At 45.8% G+C, this 23372-nt stretch overlaps 1 protein-coding gene across 3 annotated transcripts in view; it reads left to right on the top strand.

Annotated features, from left to right (window-relative positions):
• Positions 1-1885: 1885 nt before the first annotated feature.
• MBNL3 (muscleblind like splicing regulator 3) overlaps positions 1886-23372 on the top strand; it is a 112697-nt gene continuing 91210 nt past the window's right edge. Inside the window, exon 1 of one of the 3 annotated variants that reach the window (XM_065411193.1) lies at positions 1886-2032. The gene's annotated coding sequence lies outside the window, so the exon portion shown is untranslated. The remainder of the gene's footprint in view (positions 2033-23372) is intronic. The other 2 variants (XM_065411191.1, XM_065411194.1) reach the window with 2 other exon arrangements.

The raw sequence follows: 23372 nt of genomic DNA, 5'->3' as shown, positions 1-23372 counted from the left end.
GATCCAGAGGTCAGTATTTGCTGGTCACCTCAGGGGTTGTCTGTTAACAAGACAAAGCTTATAAAAGAATTAATTTGAAAACATGGAATTTAGGGCCTGATTTTCCAAGGGTCTCAATAAGCGTTGGGGCTGCCTAAAATCTAACAAGATCAGGCCCTTTCTAATGTTCTGGGACCACATTGGGGAATCCTAGATACCTGGACTAGGAAATTAGCTTCTTGTTTCCAGTATGCAGCATATATAGCTGTATATAGATACAAGGGAGGATTAGCTCAGTGGTTTGAGCATTGGCCTGCTAAACCCAGGGTTGTGAGTTCAATCCTTAAGGGGGCCATTTAGGGAACTGGGGTTTAAAAAAAAAAAAAAAAAAACTATCTAGGGATTTGTCCTGCTTTGAGCCAGGGGGTTGGACTAGATGATCTCCTGAGGTCCCTTCCAACCCTGATATTCACTGGTTTATGATTTGCTCTCTCATGTTTCATACTGTAGCTGTCTCTTCCTGTTGTTATCTAGAATGCAATTTTTGTAACAAAACAGGAATTGAAACAAACCAGGCAGTGTTCAAACCATGGAATGGCTACCTTTTATTACTTTACAAATATTATTATAGCACAACATGGAGGAGAAACACACTGCAGAGGGAAAATGGAATGGTTGCTGTTGTGTCCTGGGTGCCTCATGTGCAATTTGGGCAAAATGTCACACTGTCTGTATTATACACCATTCCAATCAAATGGTGACTACAACATTTGCACCACTGTTTACAGTTGAAATGAACTTTTTTTTAACACACAGGAATATTCTTTAGGAAAATACTGCATTGGAAGAGTGGCTTATGTGAAGTTCTTGAGGAGTCTTAAAAAGACAATATAGCATTAAAAAACCCGCCGCTATTGCAATGTTCTGAGACTGACAAAAGCAAGCAAAAGCCTCCTTCGTCCTGCATGCAGGGATCTCAAAGCTGTGGCTAATCTTGCATCGCATGTGCTGTAACCACCTCCTAGGATGACCAGACAGCAAATGTGAAAAATCAGAACAGGGGCTGGCGGGTAATAGGAGCCTATATAAGAAAAAGACCCCAAAATCGGGACTGGTCCTATAAAATCGGGACATCTGGTCACCCTAGCACCTGGGCCCAGGGGCTCTGTTAAGGAAGTGCCCCCTGTCCCTGCCTTGGCTCCGCATTCCTTAGCCGCTCTAGGCTGGGGGGCGTGTTGTTAAACCCGTCTTTACTGAGTGGCGGTGGCCCGTTCTCTGCAATGGGGGCGCTTGTTTAAAACACGCAAGTCGCTCTCTGTGTGCGGATGTCAGGCGCGGGGTCCCGCGGGCTGAGGCGCTGGATCTCGGGGTGCGGGGGGGGGGTGTACAGCCGCCCCCCCTGGCTGGAAGCGGGGTCCAGCCTGGGCCAGTGGCTCCGAGCACCCCCCCACGGCTTCCCCGCGCCGCTCCCCACGCGCGGGGAGGGGGCGTTAATTGGTTTGTTGACTCGGGCGGGCGGCGCTGGGCCGGGCCGGGCCGAGCCGGGCCGCGCGGCGTGAGCGGGGTTGCCATGGCAGCAGCCAGGCCGAGCCGCAGCCGGCACTGCACGACGCGGCGCGGCGCGTCCCATGGGAGGCGAGCCGGCGCCCACAGGGACTCGCTGCGCTGCTAGGTAAAGGGACGGGGCGGCGCGGGGCTGCTCCTCCGGGCGGGCAGAGGAGGGGGGCAGGCAGGGCTGAGCGTCCCGCCCCGCTCCGCTCGGGCCGCGCTGGATGGGCGGCGTTGGCTCCGGCGCGACGCGCCCCACCCCAGAGCTGCTCGCACGGCGCGTGGGGCGGGCTGGCGCGGGGCGCTGGCGGCGGCGGCGAGTCGGGGAAGCCCTGCCTGGCTGTAAGATGGCGGCATCCAGCCTGCGCCCCTGCTAGGAGCTCCGCCAGCCCCCGGCCCGGGTCCGCTTCGCGCCGCTTCGGCTTCTGCCCCGGCCCCCTGGCATGCTGCGCCCCCGCGCCGGCCCCTCCGCGCCCGGGTCTTGCCATCGGCGGGGAAGCGCCAGGTAAGGCTGGGGGGTCGCAGCCCGGGAGCCCCCGCGCGGAGCGTCGCAGCCCGGGATCAAACCCAGCCCGGGGCTGCTGTGCCCGGGCGGGGGAGCGGGAGCAGAGCTCGGGGCGAGCTCCGAGCGGGCTGGTTGTGAGTCTGGGGCTGGTGGGAGAGTGCCCTGTGTCACTGCCCTGCTGTGTGACATACCATTGTGCAATCCCGTGTGTGTGTGAGAGTGAGTGTGAGACTGGCATTGTTCGCCTCCCAGGATGCCCAGGCGGACAGACAAGCCTTTAAACCATGGATAAAGTTTTGGTCGGGAAAACACTGCTCTCATAACAAGGAGACGGTCTTAGTGCTTAATATTCAGTGCATCGCCTCCGTTTAAAGGCATATTGGACTCGGATGTTTATTATGGATCACACTTTGTCAGTTTAGCTGCCTTGTCCATTGCTTCTGTCCAGCTAAACGTTTTTGAAAAAATCCGCCTAGGCCCTTTATTATCTTGTTAAACCTGAAATAATTCAGTAACAGTATTTTATTTTGCATTTTCTGATTTTTAAAAAAAACCTATGATCCAAGCTGCTGAAAGTACTCCAGACCGTATCTTCCCCTGTAAAATCTGGAGGCAGAAAATGGCATTTAGTGCTGTATTTATGCACCCTTTTATTTCTGTAAAAACAGTGCAAACTGTTTGATGGACTCCTGTGTTACTACAGTAATCAGAGAGGGCTAGGGAGAGATTTTTTTTGGACTCCAATTAAGACATGCGCATTTGTTCATTCTTGCCACTGCACTGTAGTCTGCCTAGAAACAAAGAGCCCAAGCCCGGCTAAGTTGAAGTTGGCTCAGCAGTGTGGTGTTTGCATCGTTTGCTTCTAGGCAGAGTTAATTTAAGGACGCGTCTAGAGCAGTTTGTTTTCTCCAGTCTGCAGGTAGACCCTCCTGCTCTGGAAGGCCAGCTATACGCATTTCAGAAAGCATGCGGCCATGATAGAGATGGCAACTTCTCCCATTTTCACATTTTCGCCCTGCTGGTCTGACAGTTGTCAGTAGGTGTGCCTTCAGCCAGGATTCCCCTCCTCTTTGCTGAATCACTGAGGGTCTATGGCTTTACGGAGCATACGCTCAAGGAAGAATATCCCCAAATAGATGTTAGAAGAAAATGTAAAAGGCCTGTTAACGTTAAATAAGCTCTGGATGTAGAGTTATTTTACAGGGATGGGAGCATTTCTCTTTGCAGCAACATTAGGTGTGATGTAGTTTCACGTTTAAAACATTTAATGGCAAAACATGAGCTGCTGTAATGAACATCCTCTGGCGCTGAGGTAGTGAACTTGACCTGCTCTTGCTCCATGGGCCTGATCCTGCAACTCTCACTCCTAGGAGTAATCCTTTCTCATACAAGTAACCCCACAAAATTCAATGCGGGATCAAGGCCTGTGTGTGCAGAGCGTTGAGTAAATGTGCAGCACCATATGCGCGACGGGTAGTAGTAATACTGACGTGGGTTTTGTGTTGACTAGCATTCGAATGGCCAAGTGTCATGACTCATGGATTTGCCTAAAACCAGTCAGTTAAATTGGTTTGATGACATTGTTACAGGAAATTGTTTTTGACTACAAGAAAATACTTTTTGGTGTCTGGTACTGAATTGTTCTTAGTCATTCTTTATGGCTTTCTCCTATCAACATTGGACGGGAATAGCATGATGGGATCAGAAACTTTGGGACAAGATTAAATTACAGCACTTGTTGGACATGTAATGTGATCCTGTAATTAGAGTGAGGGACTAGGCTATGCTGTGTTAAAGCTATCAAGTGTCAGACAGAGTTGGAGCAGCCTAAATCAAGTCTGGTTCTGCTGGGATTATACAATGGCAGAGGCGATGCAGTTAAGTTTCCATACAGCAGTTTCCCTGAGGTTGAAGAGACGGGGGTTTTCCGCCTTTGAATACTCACTGTTGGTATCCTACCAATTTAAGGTAGTACACGTCTTCCCACTGTGGAGTTTGGATGGTTCTTTACATGGCACGGTGCAGTCCTGAGAGCTGCTGGCTTGGTTACAAACGAGGGCTCAAATACTGCTCACGCAAACTCTCGGAAAGGGCTTTGAGCCTGATTCTGCAGTTGTCACATAGGGACCCGCTCCTGCAATGCTTGCTCGTTTGAGGAGCATAAAGACTGCAGGATGCTGTCTCCAAACTTGTCCCCTTGTCCAATGGGATGGGAATTAGTTTGCCAAGAATAATGACAGGTTTCAGAGTAGCAGCCGTGTTAGTCTGTATCTGCAAAAAGAACAGGAGTACTTGTGGCACCTTCGAGACTAACAAATTTATTTGAGCATAAGCTTTCGTGGGCTACAGCCCACTTCATCAGATGCATAGGCTGGAACATATAGTAAGAAGATATACATACATATACATATATCTGCTCCATTTCTTTTTGCCAAGAAAGAAACCTGTGGACAAATGGAGCTTGGTTAGTAGTCTAAGCTTCAGGAATCCTGGAGTCGCAGGCATCCACACTCATAGGTGTCAGACCTTCAGCTCGCTTCCTGTGTGTTGGGTAAAAGTCCATGTGGTCTAGCATGTCGGCTTGTGTTTGCTGTATGATTACATTGCTCTGTTGTAGGAACCATTGCATTATTACACACATGCAATTTGAAAATGCTTTGCAAAGCTATCATGACACTAACCATTTTACAAGTGTTAATTCCCCTGCGCTCGCGCTCTCTCCCTCCTCCCCCCGTCTCTTTAAATGAAGCCATTTTAAATTTGTGATGGCCCAATAAAGGATGAATAGCTTCAGAGCTACTTAAGCAACAGAGTATTTCTGCCTGTTTTAGTTATTGTAGGGTGCACATCTATTACATCAAATCCCCTCAGAACCTTTTAAGCAGGACCCTAAACAGATCTGAAAGTCAAGGAAGAGGATGCTCGGTATTTATCTGTTCCTCCCCTCAGTGCTTCCTGGAGTATTATTACTAGTCAAGGACAGTGAATACAGAGCCACCAGTGGGTCCTTGCTTCCATCCCACCTCTCCATTCCCCTGAGCACTGTTTTAGAAAGCAGTGAGGGGGGGTTACCATCACAAAATGGCATTGTGAGGTTCCAGTTTCATTATTTCGCTGATCAGTTTTTCTTCGTTTACAAGCCACAGGATGATTTTCTAGGCAGCAGCCTGTCAACTCATACGGGGATCTGAAAATCAAGCTGTTTTCCCCCCCTGCTTTTGTCACCAGTAATAATGATTCTGCTGTCAGAATTTGGCTGACTACATGGCTCGTGATGCCCGAGGCAGAATAAGAATCCAGCTCACTCCCCTCTAGCTCTAGCAGTAGTAAAAATTAGCTTTAGCAGTGGGGCAGACACCTGTGTGACTCTCACACACGGAGCAGATGCTGTCTTCACACGATCACTTTTCTGACCATAACCACACTCGTAGTCACATGTGGAAACCGAACAGAGTGTTAGGAATCCTGCACTAGCCATTGAAAGGGCAGTTGTGTGCTCGGAGGCAGGATTTGCATACATTTGTATTTACAAAGGTACAGGTATGAATAGAGGCTCTATTACTGCACTCTGAAAACCAAGTCCAGACAGAAAAGAGGAGAGCTACCGCATCACACCGATCTGACGCCCTCTCCCCAGATCCAACCCTCCAGCCCCCTTAATCACAAAATGTGTTCTAGCAAAACATTAGAAAATTTGAAAACATGCTCTAAACATTTGCCTGAACAAGAAAATAAGCCTAGAAGGGGACGGGTATCCTGTTTATTGGAAAATGTTGTCTTTAGTCATGTAGAAGCTCCAGAGTTCAAATCTTTTGATTTGCCCATGTGCTTTCCATAAGTGGAATTTCAGTGAGAAAATTCTGTAGTGCTTTGGTAATTATTCCCTCTTACCTGGCACGTAAACAAATACCTCTTGCATATTTTCTTTCTCTTTTTAATAAACGTGCTGTAGACCCCTAGCCAAGTCAGACACCAGTCTCTGAGCCCTCTTGCCAACATGGCCCCTGAATCAGGGGTTAGCTTAAGCACATGCTCAGATCCCTTGCTTCAGTGGGACTTGAGCACGTGCTCAAGGTGCTTTCCTGAATTCGTATCTAATTTGCATCAGATACATTGCAGCAGTGCAGTGGTTGTTTGTTTAAAAGGTACATGTGCTCCCATCTTCCTGGGTAAACTCCCATAAAGGGTTGTGGTTTTACACTCAGAAGAGATGTTATATTCCCGGATTAGAACTAGTGGCTGCAAATATTTTCTTGCCCCAGCTTGACGTGAAGGACATACCACAGGACTGATTCTTCCTCTCTCACCTTGAGTAATACCCTGTGATTAGCACCATCGATTTAAATTGGACGTTTCACTGAGTAAGGTTCCACTCAGCCTGGTTAAGGGCAGCAGAATCTGGCCGTGTGCCTTTCAAAGAGCACATACAGTGATACGCAACGGAAAAACTGTAGTCTTTAGGGGATGGTATTTTATGTCTAAGGGCTTCTGAACGCATAAAATCAGGGAGAATGCGCCTGTGTAATCCGATCTGTTCTTGAAAGCCTTGCAGAGGGCTGCATGCTGCAGACATAAGCTGTGTCAATAAGAACTCTATTCACTCTCTGAAAACAGCCTCGTGATCCAGGTTTGATTGGCAGCCTTCCTAAGGGAGGGCCTTTTTTGAGCAAGGGCTTGGATTTTGGCGGCACTTCTGACTGACTCGACTGCCTTTTCTGCCTCCCATTTATTGTTCTTTCCTCGGCGCGATAAACTTGGATTTCAGATCTGGAGGCTTCTTGGGGGAGCAGTGGGAATTTCATGCGAGGATAACATGAGTGCAAAGAAGGTTTCCTTTCTCACAATGCAGCTCCTCAGCCAAAGCAGCTTGTAGGAAAGAGAAGGTGACAGATTTAGAAGAATATGAGGTAGGAGTTGAAATTGCCATGTGTGAGAGAGAACATTCATGTGTGCTACTCAGGGTGCTTTAATTACTGTATAAAGCACATGCCCTTATGAAAGTCAGATATTTTATTGTGCAGAATATATATTCATACGCCCTCATGCACATTCTGGATGGCTTTATACAAGCTAGTGAGACACCCAGAAAAGGATTAGGAGTGTGAGGTGAGATTCTGCTCTCACCATAAATTTGGTGTAACTCAGTTGGCATTACAAAACCAGAATCTGGCTCATTAATTTATTTTTTAAACTTCAGAAAACCTGGTTCTATATTGTTAAACACCGGGTAGTAAAATGTTTAACCTTTTAAAATCTTGTAGGTTCTAGCTGCTTGAGCTAATAAAATAGTAGTGTAAGCCTGTACGAAAGCAGGATTTTAATTGCAATGTTGAATTAAAAGGCTTTAGTTTGGTGTGTGCGGTCTGCGTAAATTGCAGCTTTTGTTGAAATGTATGCCCCAGTGCGAACATTTGTTCTAGTGAGCATATGAAGCCAATATATTTGGCATTCAATAAGGGTCTTTTGCAAAAGGGACACTCGCAATGTTGCCAACACTCCTGACTTTTGTTGCAAGTCTTGTGATCTGTTCGGTGTTTTTCTGAAAGCCCCAGGTCCTGGAGTCAAATGATTGAGGGAGAAACTCAGCTTTTGTTTTTAAAAAAAAAAAAAAAAAAAAAGAAAGAAAGGAAAAAAAAAAAAAGTTTCTAGCCCTTGGGGTTGCAGAGAAAAGCTTGAAAATGTGACCAGTGTAACTTAAAGCTCAAAACCAAACGGCAAAGAAAAGGACCCAAAGTTATTTAAAAAAAAAAAAAAAAATCATGAATTTTTTAAGCCAACTTCATGACTAGTTGAGGCCTAACTCATGAATTTAAATGCTTGGGGTTGGCAGGGCTGGTACTGTTACGAGAAGGCCAGCTCTGTTCTCAAATATGCCCATACTGAGTCAATGGGCTGGATCCTCAGCTGCTGTAAATCAGTGTAGCTGCATGGAAGCTAGTCAAGTTCTCTCCGTTTGCACCAGCTGAGAATCTGGCCCCGTGAGATTTGCACCATTCTTTCTGAAGAATTTAGCCTCACCGTTTGTTTGTCTGTTTCTCTCCAGTGATTTTTATTTATTAAACATCCAACCCTGCTCTTATGGACATCAGTATCAAATTCCTATCCGCGTCAGTGGGAGCAGGATTGGGCCCTAAGAAAACAGCGTGCAAAACAGTCGGGGCAGTCATGAACTGTGACAAGCAATGACAGGAAATGCTGGTTTCTCTGCTCTGGCTCATAACTCGGTGAGGCCACAGCTGGGTAATTTGTTTTTACTTCCTGTTCCCAATCTGTTTGGGTCAAAAGCAGCAGTGTTTTTCCATATAAAGATGTTTGGCTTTATTCTGCAAGGCAGCAATAAATCTGACACCAAGTACAACATGTTTCTTACATTTCAGAGTCTCAGTAATGCAGCCGCTGACTTTAATTTGGACGGTGAAGCCTTTATTTGTGCTTTTAGAGGGCTAGTGTTGCACTAGCATTTTTAAACAGCAGAAAGCTGAATATTTTCATTTAAAAGCCGTTTAAATCACACTAGAGCCAGGCTGGGCTTTAGCCATGGCATGGAAAAGGGACTCGGGAGGTCGGTCTCCTTTCCATTCCTGGCTTTGCTTTGGACTCCCTGAAAGATGGGGCGCAAGCCCCATGGGGATAATACTTCCTTGGTTCATGGGACTTCATTCATTAATATTTGTGAAGTGTGGACGGTGCTATCAAAGTGTAGAGGCTTATATAATAATGGACGAAATTGTGCGGTCTCACCAAGCAAAGCTCCTGTTGGCCCATGGCTATTTTTCTGATCAGTTGATGGATTGGTCATTAAAGTAGTTAATAAAGCTTGGAATGCTGAGAGAGAAAATTTCCAAGATTTGTTGACAGGGAAACCTCCCCAGGCAGATGGAGAACATCACGCGATAGCTCTTTTTAAATTGTCTCTCCTAAAAATATGTTAAACCAAAAATTGTACAGTACCCTAACTCCCTTTGAGATCTTCCTGGGATATGCACGCTAACCAGATAGAGAACTCTCTCGACTCAGGACCCGACTGAATAATAATTGGTTTGGAGGACTTTTCTGAGGATTCACCATCAAGAATGATAGGCCCAAAATTTAAACTGACTTGAATAGTTTTTCATGTCACACTGATCATGAAACACAAACCTTCCAAAGAGATGGTTGTGCCTTTGTTAAAATCCCAACTTCTCACCTGGGTGACCTACCTACAGTAAGCCCAAGGGCTCTGGGGGTTCTGGTCAGAACTGTCAAATTTTTAAATTTAAACAAAGAAAAAAATGCAGAAATTTAAAATTTCAGCTGCAAAATATTCTCATAAAATAATTCATCAATATAAATATAAATATAAATATATATATATATTTTTTTAACCTTGTGTGCTCCTAAATTCTGGGTTCTTCCCATCCCCGACACAACTACAAACCAAACTGGGCTTGCCAGTTAGTGCCACTCCACTGTTCCAGATATTAATTGTCGGATTAGTTGAGGTCCAGAACTTTTAGTCACACAACATCCCCATCCCACCTAGAAGCTCACTTACAGGTCCTGGCAGGTAGGGAGGCATTGGTTGGCTTTCCTCCACTTGTCCGATACAGTCCAAAGTCTGTGCTACCAGATCCGGTTGCTATGTGCACCTACCTGGTCCAGCTCTGCCTCTGCTGGTCTGGTTGGGTCTTGTGAAGTTAGCTCCACACCATTGCTATTCCAGCCTCCTCCACTCCCGCAGAATGTCTGTCCACAGGGTTCAGAATCTCCTGGTTGGGGGGAGAGGGCCCTTGGATAGAGAGCCCACTCTCAGCAGTAGAGCGCCCCCTTAAGGCTGGGCACAAAACAGCTTTCCCATCCCATGAGAATTTTTGAGATTTTGAATTTTTTTCCCCATCCTGAACTGGGATGAAAAGTTGAAACATCTAAAACTTTCATGAATGAAAATCTGGAAAAAAAATTGAACTTCTGGTTTGTTTTTGATGTGTGTGTTTTTTTTTTTTAAATCCTTATACATTAACTTAAATTTCAAACCAAAAAGTATTTGGACCTGAAAAATGAAACACTTTCCTTTTACTTTTTTCCCCTAGATATTTTCCAAAATGAGAAATTAATCAAAATCGACCCTTTCCCATAAACAGTTTTGGTTCTGACAAATTGGCATTTGTGATGAAAAAACATTCATTGAAAAATTCCTGCTGTGCCCTACACCTGGTCTCTCAGACAGACCCCTCAACCCTGCCCATGTTCAGCTTGAGTCTCATGCCCAAGCGAGAGTCCGCTCCCTGTACAGTCAGGGTGACCCAGGGCATAGCTAGTACAATTCCTGGGCCCTTTTGTGAATACACTCACAATCACTATTATCATTTATACAATCAGAACACAGACAAATTCCAACTAAAGCAACCTAACCCAGCATGTGGAGCTGTGCGTATGCAACATTCTAACTCATGTAAATGAGGCTGGCCAAAGCAGGCTTTCCCCCTTTTCTCCTAGAGGGAGGAGAGGGACTTTCACTTGGGTGGGGAGCTGCGGTGATGCAAGACTTTTCCAAGCATGCTGGTTTTGCACCTGCCAGTCTTAGGAGGGAGAGAGGAGTCCCAGTAAGCTCACCAAGATCCTCCCCATTGCAGAGCAAAGAATGGACTACAAAGCTGCCACGCGTCATTTAAAATTTGCCCTTTGGAGTCCACGTGCCCCTGTCTGATAATCTAGGTGTGATAGCTGCAAACCCCTACTGACACAAGTAGGCCTGTCTCGTGAGACTAGTCCCATTGATGTCATGTGAGTAGGGATTTGCAGGACTGGGGTTCTGCAGGGGGCGGTATCAGTGCCACAGATACTGTGTGCAGTACTTTGGGCTCAAATGTGATGGTTAGAATGAGGATTCTGTTAAGTGGTAGCACATCAGTTTTTTGGCATATGGACAGTGGAAAGATATGACTGTAAAAGGACCCTGAAATCTATTTAGAGGCACAGGCCGATCTTTGGTAGGTCTAATAATTGACTTATTTGCTTGCTGTACAGTGCCGTGTAGTCAGATTTCAACTTAAAAGCAGCCAGTGTTTGCTGCTAAGGAGACATTGGGATTTGTAAACTCAGCCCAGCAACGGGATTTGTAACTGACTGTATCCTAACTTCCTACGTCAGATGGAAACAGGGCTCAATGCCATTGTAAAATACAGAAACCACTGGAATTGGAAACAGCCTCTAACTGAGGGCTCAGTTCATGGCCTGTCACCTGCTGAAGGCCAGGTGACAAATACCCCAAAACGAGAGGACACGCAAATTATTAATACAGGAAACCTAAGTTGCTGGGGTGGTCCTCCCCTGTGTGTAAGTGAGTGTGGATGACCACAGTTTCTCTTTGTTTCAGATGTAAATTATTTCCAACAGTAAGAGTGAGGAGGAACCATATTTGCGCGGAAGGGGGTGACTAGGGCTAGAATGCATGTCTCTGGACAAGCGAGACCGTTGAGAAGGTGGATCAATCTCGATTGCTCCTCTGATGTGCTGAGTGCTCTCAGTTTCCATTGATTTCAGCAACATTTAAGGGTGCTCAGGAGCTGATGGACTGCTCTGTGCAGGGCAGGGTCAAGCTGTTATTGACAGTGGTTCCATTCCGTGCAAGCTAGTGGTGGTGGTGTTGGTGTTTTTTTGTTTAAACTAGAAATCATAAAACAATGCCACTAGTGTAGTAACTTATTGATTAATAAGCACAATGCTCAATGTAGCTGGAAGCTGGAGCTGCAAGAAGGTCAAATACCTTTTTATCAGCAATTAATGTACATTTGAAACAGATGCAATGGACAGCTTAGTAGCTGTGGAACTGATCCTGCATTATTGCAGTCAGTCTGATCTGAACTGGCTCCACCGTGGCCTGTTCACAAATAATCGTCCACACAGCCCTGTACTATAGGCTTCCAAATGTACGTGTTTGCCTGTCCTTGCTTTGTCGATCCCTCAGTGTGTGGCATACGAGCAAGACGGCTCTGGCCACATGGAGCCTCTTTGATTTCTTTAGGGCTCTGCACTGGGGCAGCAGTCCACTCAGAGACATGGGATCGAGATCCGAACTTGGTATGCAGTGCTTTGCAGGTTTGTGTGCAGTGCAGTCACACGTTATAACGACTGTCCCGGCTCAGGTTCTTTGTAGATGGAAAAGAGTGTGGGAAGGTTTAGTGGGAATATTTGTGATTTTTTTTTTCAACTGCAAACACCTATGGTTGGTTATCTGTTTTCTTGATGTCCTTCATTTCAGCACTCTGGGCTGCTCAGTCTGCAGTAGAATGCTGGCTGGTGGGGTTACAGCTTCGATTTGGGACCTTCCTATGATGAAACGTTAAAACTAATTTTTCTTTTAAAAAGAAAATCTGCATTTCTGGGCATGACTTTACTGCTCTCACTCCACTCCACTCCATGTTCACTGCAATTCACTGATGTCAACTTTCACATGAGTAATTCCTGGGGGGGGGGGGGGGGGTAGTAATGTGGCGTTAACTAGGTTCTTGACTTTCACCACTAGTGACCTGGACTTACAATCTGCTTTCAGTCACAAGTGAAATGAGTTTGTGGTCTCAGTCGAGCTGCTGTTTGACGCTTGTGTATGTTAACGAATGACCACGCTTATCAAGTGATATATATAAAACCTGGGACTGGCTTTCACTCTGTGGCAGGGGCTTTCAGTTTATCCTGCAGTGAGTAAAGAGATGTTGGTGGCACTGCCTCCTTTCCAGCTTGATGGATACACATTTTTATGAGAACTTGTTTTTACAGTCATGTGGCAAATGCTCCTGAAGGAAAAGAGAGGACCTGGATTGAAATTCAAGTGGAAACAGTTTAAATTAAAAAATTCCAGAGTGCCAAGAACAAAAGTTCCCCTGCAGTGTTTCTGATAAACAGGGTGTCATTGTGGTAGTGTCTGAGACTTAAATAATGAAACTGACGATAAATAAAAGTGAAACTCGAATGGAATGCAGACACTTAATATTCTAAAGAGTAAAAGTACATTAAATGTTAATATAAGTGTTACTAGCAGTTCCATACCGTTGATTAGGATATCTGTTTTTAAAGTATAAACTCTTTAACTAGATACTTTCCCTTTTTAATGTGGAACTGTATTAATATGAGTCAATGTTGTTCCCATTCCCTGACCTCTGTCTTTTAGATTGTGAGCTCCCCAGAGCACACACTGTCCTTATATTTTTAGAAAGCATCTGGCAAGTAAGTGGTGCTACAATAAATAAATAATAGATTAATGTATCCTTAGTTTGCTTAGTAAGGGATCAGTCCTTTCCAAGCAAACCAGTCGTTGAAGTGGTGGGTCAGGCCCTCAGTTTGACATCAGGACATATTAGTCTTTTAAGCCCATTTAAAATTGAGACTTTTCTTGGATTTTTCCAAATGGAATCTCAGGTGAGTGATTTCAGAGAGCAAGTCTATTGAATCCGGTGAGCAAAGGGCTGGGACAGGGATTACTGGCATCTAATGTGTTCACTGACACAGAGCAGATTTCTTGCAGAAATACCAGCTGGGAAATAAGGCTCAAACAGCCCTGGTGCAGTAATGATAGGAGGGTTGCTGGTGATTTGCTGGGAAACAGGCCAGGACTGACCTTGGGATTCTTGCTTCTTGAGAGAGTAGGGATGAGGATTTTCACAAGTATGTGCAGTTTTAATGTGTGGAGCAGATGGACATGTTTGGGGGCAACATTGGACACCTTCAGCTGGGAGCATTGTCACTATAATGCAGCTTATTTTCTGCAGTAAAGAACCCATAGTTCTTGACAGTAATTGTTTGCGTTGTAGTTTATTTAGATGTATGCAGAAGATCCAGGCACCCATAAAGCGAGCTGAAAACGAAAGGGAGAATTAAAACATGAAATCTGCTTGATCATGACCTGAATCTACTAATCACAGCCTTGCAGAAGTGAGGGGGTGTAGGGCTGCATGTTAGTCAGGGTTAGGCAGAGGGCAGGCTGTGATCATTTGCTTGGGACATCTTCTTTATGGAAGAAAACAAACATTCCACCCCCCCACCCCTCCAGTGTTAGAGCGTATAAATCCAGACAGCCAAAGAAACTTGATTATAAATAACGACTTCGCCTTTAATAGTCACTGAGCCCCATGGTGTGTGGCATTGCTGCACATGTGGCGTATAATAAAGGACACTACATTAATCCCTGGTTTTGATAACCCTTATAAGGGAAACATGGCTGCCGGAGGCCCCAATTCACAAAAACATGTAAGCACATGCCTAAATCCCACTGAAGTCAAGGGATTTTGGTACATGCTTAAGTGCTTTCCTAAATCAGGGTCTTAATTTGAATGTATCTTTGTGGGTTTAGATTAAAGCTTTTTATTGAATTTCAGGTGTGATTCGGATAGCTTTTATTCTTTAACTGGAGGAATTAACTTTCCTGGTGTTCTTTAGAGCCTATTTAATTTGACTTTGACACTGTGTCTGTTTCCATATTAAATTGTATCTTAATAGGATCCCTGACTAATGTCATGCCAATGGTACTCTTACATCTTAAACTTTGTGTCTTTATTAATTCCACATTGTACCAGAGAAGATGTGCCATGCTATATAACTATTTTCCTGATTAAAAATGGTACCAGAAATACTTTAAACACCCCATTTGGATCAGCTCCTCAGCTGGTCTGAATAGATGGGGCCCTGTTGACTTGGTGGAACTATGTTGATTTATACCAGTTGAGGATCTGGCCTTTATCTTGTCCGTTAACCTTCCAAAATACCAAGCACAAGCCTCCCTAAAGGATTGATTGACTGAACACATGGAGGGCCTGAACCAAAGCTCAGTGAAGACTCCTATTAAGTTCAATGGGCGTTGGATCCGGCCTCCTCCCTCACACCCACTTTTTTTTTTTTTAAGGTTATGCATATTTTAAGAAAGAGCTGATCTGAAAAATGTAACTGTACAACAGATACTTTAAAAGTTCATCACATGGGGGCCCTATATACAGTTTATCTAGTTATGCAATTTTTAGACACTGTTTCATCTCCCTCCCTCCCCATATCCACATACATCACTACTGAAAAACTGGTCTGAGAAATGCCTGGCTTCTTCTTATGTATTAAGTTTTGCAGCTATCCTGTCTTCTCAGAGCTAGAGCCAATGACATCTCACTGGTTCGATAGATATCTCATTTGTTCATTGATAATTCCACTGCTTTATTATTTATATTAGCAGAGTGCCTAGGAATCCCAGTCATGGGCCAATTCCCATTCTGTTAGGCCTTGTTCAAACACAGAACAGAAAGAAGGCCCCTGTCCCAAGGAGTTTACAATCTAAGTATAAGACATAAGACAACAGATGGATACAGACAGCCAGAGGACTACAAGGAAACAATGAACGATATTGGTCAGTGCGCTGGGCAATGGTTTATCATCCTGGTGGCCCAACTGCTGTTAAAGCATTACAGCAAAAGCAAGTTTTAAGGAGGGATTTGTAGGATAATGAAGTAGCATTGCAGATGTTTGCAGGGAGCTCTTCATGCCTGTTGGAGCAGTGAAGGTGCTTGTTTGAAAATGTAACAAGAGGGTGATGAAGATGAGTGCTGACATCACGGTCCTGAATGAGGTTTGATAGGTGGACCGGGCTAGCCTGTGGAGGGCCTTGGGAGTGAAGACAAGCGGTGTGTGTTTGATGTGATAGAGAAGAGGGAGCCAGGGGAGCGATGCAAAGAAAGGAAAGACGCGGTGAAAGTGACGAGTAAGGAGAGGAATCTTCGCAGCAACATTCTGAATGAATATTGCATTGGGCAAGGCCAGAGGAAAGGATGTTGTAATCCAGATGCATGGTGATGAGGCCTCATAAGGAGTTACCACAGAATTTAGGTCAGGTACTTCACTGACATCCTGGCTCCTTGTTGCAGAATGAGTAACCTCTCGGTGAAGTTAGATGGATGAACTTGAGACCTGTTTTCAGCATGGTACCAGGGCTGTGGATGGGAAACTCCCAGGGTGGTTCACCGTTACCTGTGCTTTGTGGCAGGAATTTACCTCACAGGCTCCCAAGCGAAAATTCTCGTTTGCTTTTTCTCTCTCCAGATGCAACAGAGAAAATTATATATATATATATATATATATAAGAGGGGGAGGTTCTAAGAGAGTCCTTAGTCAACAAACAGCGGTGTTTGCACAGTATGATCAAAAGAGAGCCTGGGAACGCTGGCAGCTGGAGGAGAGAGTGAGCTTAGACAAGCCTGCGCTGGAATCCCTGTGTGTTCTCTATGCCCTTAAGCACATGAGGATTAAGCTCGCCGTAAAAGAACAGGGTCAGGTCTAGACCAAGAAGTAGACTGTGGAATCCAGCCAAAAGTGTAAGTAAGATTTTTCTGTAACAGCCTCCTAGATGTGACAGTTCTGTTGACTTAGCTGAAATGAGGCTGACATCTGTAAGTCAGGCATGATTGGAAAGGAAAACAGGTGGATAGCTGCATAAGGTAAAGAGGAGTTAAAGGGAACTGCCAGGGGGGTGCACGTAGCCCTGGCTTTCACAGTTTGGCACCGGATTGGAAATCTCTGCCTTCACTTGTGAATTAGGAGCCCTCACAACCATCATCACTGTTTCCCCCACATCCTTCATTGGGCCTCCCAAGCGCCTGCAGCCTCTACTGGCTTTTCTGTTGTTCCCCCGTGCAGCTCTCAGTGCGTCTCTCCTGCTACAAAGACTGTTCCCCACGCTCCTGAAGTGCCTGGCTTTTTGGACAAAAGTCTTTGAGTTCAGTCTTGGCCTTCAACCTCTAAAGGGGACATTTCCAAATAAAGCTCTGGCTTTCTGTAAAGCCCAGCTAGTCATGAAGACACAAAAGCCATCAGTTCTGTTAAAGGCCTTGCACTGGGCACAAGCTAGCAGCCTGTCCCGCTAAGGATTAAATGCCTCCGACCATGTCCGAAAATGTTCCTCTGTTCGCTTTGCCCCTTTGCTGCCTGGCTTGTGCCAGGCTGGCTGCTGATCCCTGTTAAAGAATGTGTTTCATCAGTACTAGAAGAATAAAAAAGTAAACCATGACACTCCTGGGGGAGCGTCACCTACTGCTTGTAGTTAAAGCTTCAGGCCAGAAAGCAAAGCTATGAAGACAACATTACTGCAACACCCTTTTTCTTACCCAGAGCCTTCCAGACGATTTCAAAAGGGCTTTACTAAGGAGGTCAGATTCATTATTCCCATTCTACGCATGGGGAAACTGAGGCACAGAGATTAAACAACTTGCCCAGATTGTCATACCTTTTAAAGAAGTGCTCTGCTGCCCCAGACGCCCATTGTATTGATCGGAGCCATACTTGCCCGCCATTGTAAAGTGCTTTCAGATGTGTGACTGGAAACGCTATGTAAATGTGATTATTGTCTTTTATTTCTATACATTTTAGGCAATAAAACTGATTGAAAATTGTCCATAAAAGCATTTTTTTAAACAGAAAACATTTTATTGATTCAATGAGAATTTTTGCAAAAAACGTCCGTTTTCTTTCAAATTTGGCAGGATTTGTCAAAAAAAACCTGGAAACCAGAAAAATGAAAAATGTCTGTGAAAACAAAAACATTCAGCAAAATCTGGCGGGGGAAGGGGAGGGAGAATCATTGCCAGGTTGGCTCTATTGGGCAAACTTCAGCCCCGGCATAAGTGGGAAAAATTACGCTTTACTTCATTGGTCCAAATTCATCTCTGTTGTTTCTCCAGTTCAGTAATTGGAGTTACACCAGTACTGGATGTGGCCCATTGCCTCTATTCAGTATGAAAATCTAATTTTAAATCCTGCCAGAGACGGCTTCTGTTTATGTAAGATATATAATCTGCACAACTCTGTGTCATCAAGTATACGCCACTAAGTCCTAAGTGGAGAATTTGTCTGATTAAAGGCATTGACGGGATGAGATCTTTTTGATTGAAAGAGCTGTGCTACAGTGTTCTTTACGTTCAAGCATTCTCTCCAGTTCAGTAACACCGATGGTTGCAATGGCTGTTCACACCAAGCCATTCATAATTTTTATACTTGAGAAATAACAATAGCATAAATGCTAATAGCACTGCCTCGAGTTCTGGGCCTCTCCATCAAGAGACTGGTGATCTTGTGAGAACAAATGATCACAGGTCTCATTTTAGCCCCTAAATTCATTTTCAGATGTGACAAGAGCCAGCATTTACATTTAGGACCCTAAAAGTAAAATGTAGCTAATTACCCCCACTCTACCATATAGCCGGTTTCATCTTAACAAAGACAGTAATCCAGTGAGACAGGTGTTGCTGGTAAATGATGCTAACCTTCTTCAGAGCCTCAGAGAGAGCCCCAAATCCATAGGTGATTGGATACTGTATCAGCAGCATCTCTTCAGCTGTATGCCTAACCTCCCTATAGGGCTCCAATATGGCCTGGGCTACATGCAACTAAAATAATACATTTTTATTTTCCGCTTCAGTGATGATTTGTATTACAGTACAGTTGATGGGTTCCAATTGAGATCAGGGCCCCATTGGGCTAGGGGTTGCACGTACACCTAGTAAAAGAGTTTACAGTCCAAGTAGGCTCTAGCTATGTCTGCACTGGAGCTGGGGTTGTAATTTCTGCCCTGGGTAGACATACTCACGCTGGCTCTGACCAAGCTAGCATGCTGGAAATTGCCGTGTAGCCCACAGCAGAGCAAGCAGCGAGTGCGTGCCATAGATTTCAGTCCGGGTCATACTCGGGTTAGCTAACCCCTCCTGCTTGCTGCTTATGCCGCCCCAGCTGCACTTCTGTTATGAGCGAGCTATCACGGGTATGTCTCTTGAGCTGGAAATTACTCCTCCTAGCGCCAGCGTAGACCTACACGAAGGGTGGGCCGAAGTTACTATTCTCCCCGTGTTACGGATGGGGAGCAGAGGTACAGATCGACTCTGTGATTTACCCGCGGTCACACAGGGAGTTCGAGTTGGAGTGAGGAATTGAGCCCAGATCTGTGAAGTGCCAGTCTCGTGCCTTAACTGCAAGACCAGCCTTCCTCCTCGTTGGAGCGTTTGTTCAAACCAGAGCCTGAGTCTGCCAGCCAGTGTGCTTTTCTGGCTGCTGCACAGATAGCTCATGGGGTGTTGAACACAAGCGACCCCACAAGAAGGAAGAAGATTAAAATATGTCTCCATTGCACTTTTCTCCTCTCTTTCTACACTGGAGCTATTTTACATCCTTCCCTTCCCAGCTCTCCAGCCATTAATGGTCTTTGTCAAAACGTTTACATCGGCAAAGGCCCAGGCTTTTGTTCCATTCTAGGCAATGGAGGAATGAGATAGTTAGGGGCCTGCTCTGTGAGGTGCTGAATAACTTCAACTGCCAAAGAGATCAGAGGGAGTGGAGAAAACTCAGCACTTTACAGGATTGTGCCCAGAGCGTGGGGCAGTCTCTGAAGTAGAGAATTTTTGGTGTTCAGAAGGCGACTGGATGCCCTGTCTGATTTCACACTGCCAGTTCCTTTCTTTTGACTGACTCGCAGCTGGGGGAGAGACCCAGGGTTGGCTTTCCAACATGATGATGGTTATTAGAAGAAAAGGGTGGAGGTGGAGGCATAGAGGCAGTGATTTGCTGAACTGAGCAGGCTGTGGTGAGTTTGGACTCTAGGGTGAGTTCCCAGCTCCACTGTTGACTCACTTGTATGAGACACTTCACCTCTCTTTCAGCTTCCCCATTTGTGAAGTGAGTATGCTAACTTGAACTCACCTGGAAGCAGTTACATGAAGTTTTTGGTTCCTTAATGTTTGTGAAGTGCTGTGAGAGTCTCGGGTGGAGGACTCTATGCAAGCACAAAATACTAATTTTCTGGCCCTTGTCAGCTGCTGGATTAGACTGGGGATAGATTATATTGCCCAAGCAGCATCACTGTCCCTGGGTGCAGGAATGCAGCCATTATACCCTTAACCAGGCTATGACTGCAGGCCTACACCTCAGAAAGAACAGCTGATTTTAGACCCCTGCCTCCATTTGTCTGTCCAGTTTTGCAAATGCACATACTTGTGTGTGCACTACGATCCACACCCAGGTGGTATAATCCAGCACCGGCATTTACAGGTATTACAGTTTGGATGTGTACAATCACATGCACCAAATATCATCTGCATGCACAGCTATTAGACTCTACCCCATCTCTCCAGAGGTTAGGGCGAAGTACCATGTGCATGAGTAGGCTGAGGATGCATGAAAGTCCGGCCCTACGGTTGATGCCGTTAGCCGTGCTTGTAGAGAACATTTCCTTTGCAAATCGTTCTGTTGTTTGTAATATTGTCCTTGCTATCTTCATATTCAACACACTGTAAGAAAAATGTTCACTGGACTTTTTGGCCATACATCAAGATATGGGTCTGACACTATCGACAGCCCAGGGAAGATAAAATAATCTGGCTTCTGACAACAAGATGCATGGGTGTTAGTGGTGAGGAAAATCAAAACCAAAAAAATGCAAGGAAAAAAAATTGTGTACAACTTAAAACTTGTGCAACTTCCCCTTATGCCGCAGATAAAGCAAGGTCTCTCTGACCTTGGCAGCTGTACAGGGCGGTCTTTGCATAAGAATGAATTGTGCTTAATATACTGGAGGAATTGTTCAGAAACAAATACGTTTCTCTTCCGCATCAGGGATGCTATCTTCTTGTTCCAACTGTCGTTACAATATAAAACATACACATGTATGGGGAACGGCACAAGGGATAAGCCACTCATCTCTAGATGAGCAGCAAAGAGTCCTGTGGCACCTTATAGACTAACAGACGTATAGGAGAGTCTCTGTGTCTCCCATTCCCAATGTAGGGGTGCAGGGTCTTGTACTGTCCTCCACGCTGTGCTTGAGCTGAACTTTTCCAGTGCGTCGGCTGAGTCCCTGTTTGTGATTTTTGAGTACAACGGTAATGTGACCTGTGTCCTTTATAATCAGGCCTCTGTGCGTTAGTTTTCATCTGATAACAGGAGGGCTGTTCTCCAGGGAGCTGGACGTAACCAGAAGGAGAGCTGATAGGAAAACAGGGCCCATATCCCCAGCAAAAATGTACTGACATCACTACTGAGGCAGCTGACATTTCAAGAGTTACAGTCCCAGGCTCTGATTTTGCAGCCCCTGCGCAGATGACTCATCGAGGTCAGTGGGACTAGCTGTGCGAATCAGATTTGCAGGCTTTGGCTCCCGTTACTGTCTAGAATCCGTAGCAGTGGCCTGCCAAGCTAAGGCTGTGCCACGGTGAGGTAACATGTAGGGCTGAATCCTGCAGGAATGGAGGGCTGTGAGAAGGCAGGGCTGAGCCGTGAGAAGGGTCCTGCAGGAATTCAGGACCATCGCAAACTTCCCCGCTGTTTGCTCCATGAGCAAGGTGCATTTCTTTGAACTGCCTCCTCTAGCAAACATGTATAGTTATAAAAACCAAACCAACCAAACAGAATCAAGCCAGACACTTCCCCATCCCACACCTCTCCCCCTGGGGAGAGGGCGGGAGAACAGATGCATCACAAATGTGAGTCACGTCGCTTAATGCACTGGTGGAAGGCGCTCTGATCCCAGAGTGACGAGTGTGGTATAAGAACCTTTATGGAACAGAATAGTGTAGCATGGGGCTCTGGGACTTACAGTCCAGTGATGGGAAGCGAGCCGAGAGGCGCAGGCACGTAGGCCGACAAGAACATCATGCTGAGCATGTGTCATGAGGCATCAAGTAGGTGGGAGGTTGTTTTCTTAGACCCCTGCATGCCTGTATGTGTGACTGGCCAGTTCTCATGGCTGCCCTGCTCTCGGATTCCTCTGGGTGCGGCTCCGAAGCACACGTGGGAGAGCCCCTGCGCATCACTGAACATCCCCCAAATGGCTGCGACCCGCATCCGGGCCATGCCCTCTCCAGGAGAAGTCAGCCGGGCCTAGGAAGGAGCAGGATAGGGCCCATCACACTCACTGGATTGTTTGTAAGCACCTATGCCCTGCCTGCCCCAATCACCTCCACCTTTCAGCTCACCAGTGTTAGATCTGGCCTACACCTATAACCCATGTTGACCTCGGTACCGCTTCTTGAGGGGGTGGATTTATTACAGTGACAGAAAAACCCCTTCTGTTGCTGTAGCAAGTGTCTACACTAGAGTGGCACAGAACGCCAGGGCTGTGCTGCTGTAGCACTTGCAGTGTAGACATGCCCTTAGTCTCAGTGAGGGCAGAGAGGTTTACTTGCATTGACGAGCACTGTACACATCTCTCGGCACTGTGCAGGAGTCTGTGCTCACAGGTGCTGAGCAAACACTGAGCGCCAATGCTTTGCCTCTCCACCTTCCTCTCGGCAGCCTGCAGGCTCCGTCCCTTAGGTTCCTTTGGTTTCTTTAGGGGCACGACTTGCTTGTGCGTTTTGCCTGAATAAGGGCTACCGGACATGGCTAGCTGTCAGGAGAGGACAGGATGTGGTAACGCCGTGGATAGAAAACATCATCAACGGATGCAAAATGCCAAACGTTATTAAAATGGGCAATGGAAAAGCAGGCCCTACGTCAGTTCTGGAGGGGGTGAAACAGACTTTTGAACAATACTTGGATTTCTAATACCTCTGGTCCATGCACTATTAAATCGAGTGTTAAGGAAATGGCATGCAGTAGGTGATGCAAAAACAAAGAACCCCAAGGCCCCAACACGACCCCCCCCACTCCCAAGAGCACCGCAATAGTAAAGAGAAAAGGAACAGCTCATGAAAGCAATTGTTAGCACAGTAAGAGGAGAATGACAGGCACCCTGTCTCCAAAACTGGACGAAAGCTTCATAATCTTGGTGCTTTACTGTTGAACATCTGCATGAAGTGGGAGTAAACCCACTAATAGAACCATACACAATAGGCCCGCCTGCCGTTGTAGGCTCCCACCCATAGAACCCATCCAGGTGCATCTATTTAAATTATACTAAAGGTGCCCGGAGTGTTGCAGTGCCCCTTGTTTGTAATCCTGTCTCCTGGGGCAAGGAGGGAGATGTGCATGAAAATCCACCCCAACTGTTCAGAAGCGCGGACCGCATCCCCACAAAATACGCACCAAAGGGGGTTAAAAATATGTATTACAAACCACCTCCCTGTTTCAGTGGCATGCAATTAGTCAATAAAAGTAAAGACACATAGTCAATCCAATTCTTAACATACAGAGTGGCAATTAAAGAGCTAGGTAAACATTTGACTCAGAACTCCCATCGGCAGAATATCCAATCTAGTCCGAGTCACCCAAGCATTTCAGTAATTTATATCCCTGCCTCCTCTAGCAAACATGGGTCCGCCTCTTTATCAGCCACTTCTGCAGAGTCCAGCTGGCCTTTAATATAGGTCTAGAAGAAGGCAGAACTGCTCTGTCCCCGCACCACAGCTTT

This window comes from Emys orbicularis, chromosome 9 (assembly GCF_028017835.1).
Source record: "Emys orbicularis isolate rEmyOrb1 chromosome 9, rEmyOrb1.hap1, whole genome shotgun sequence".
NCBI classification, from domain to species: domain Eukaryota; kingdom Metazoa; phylum Chordata; order Testudines; family Emydidae; genus Emys; species Emys orbicularis.
Note: the sequence above shows the minus strand (reverse complement) of the source record. Positions and strands in the feature narration are given on the sequence as shown.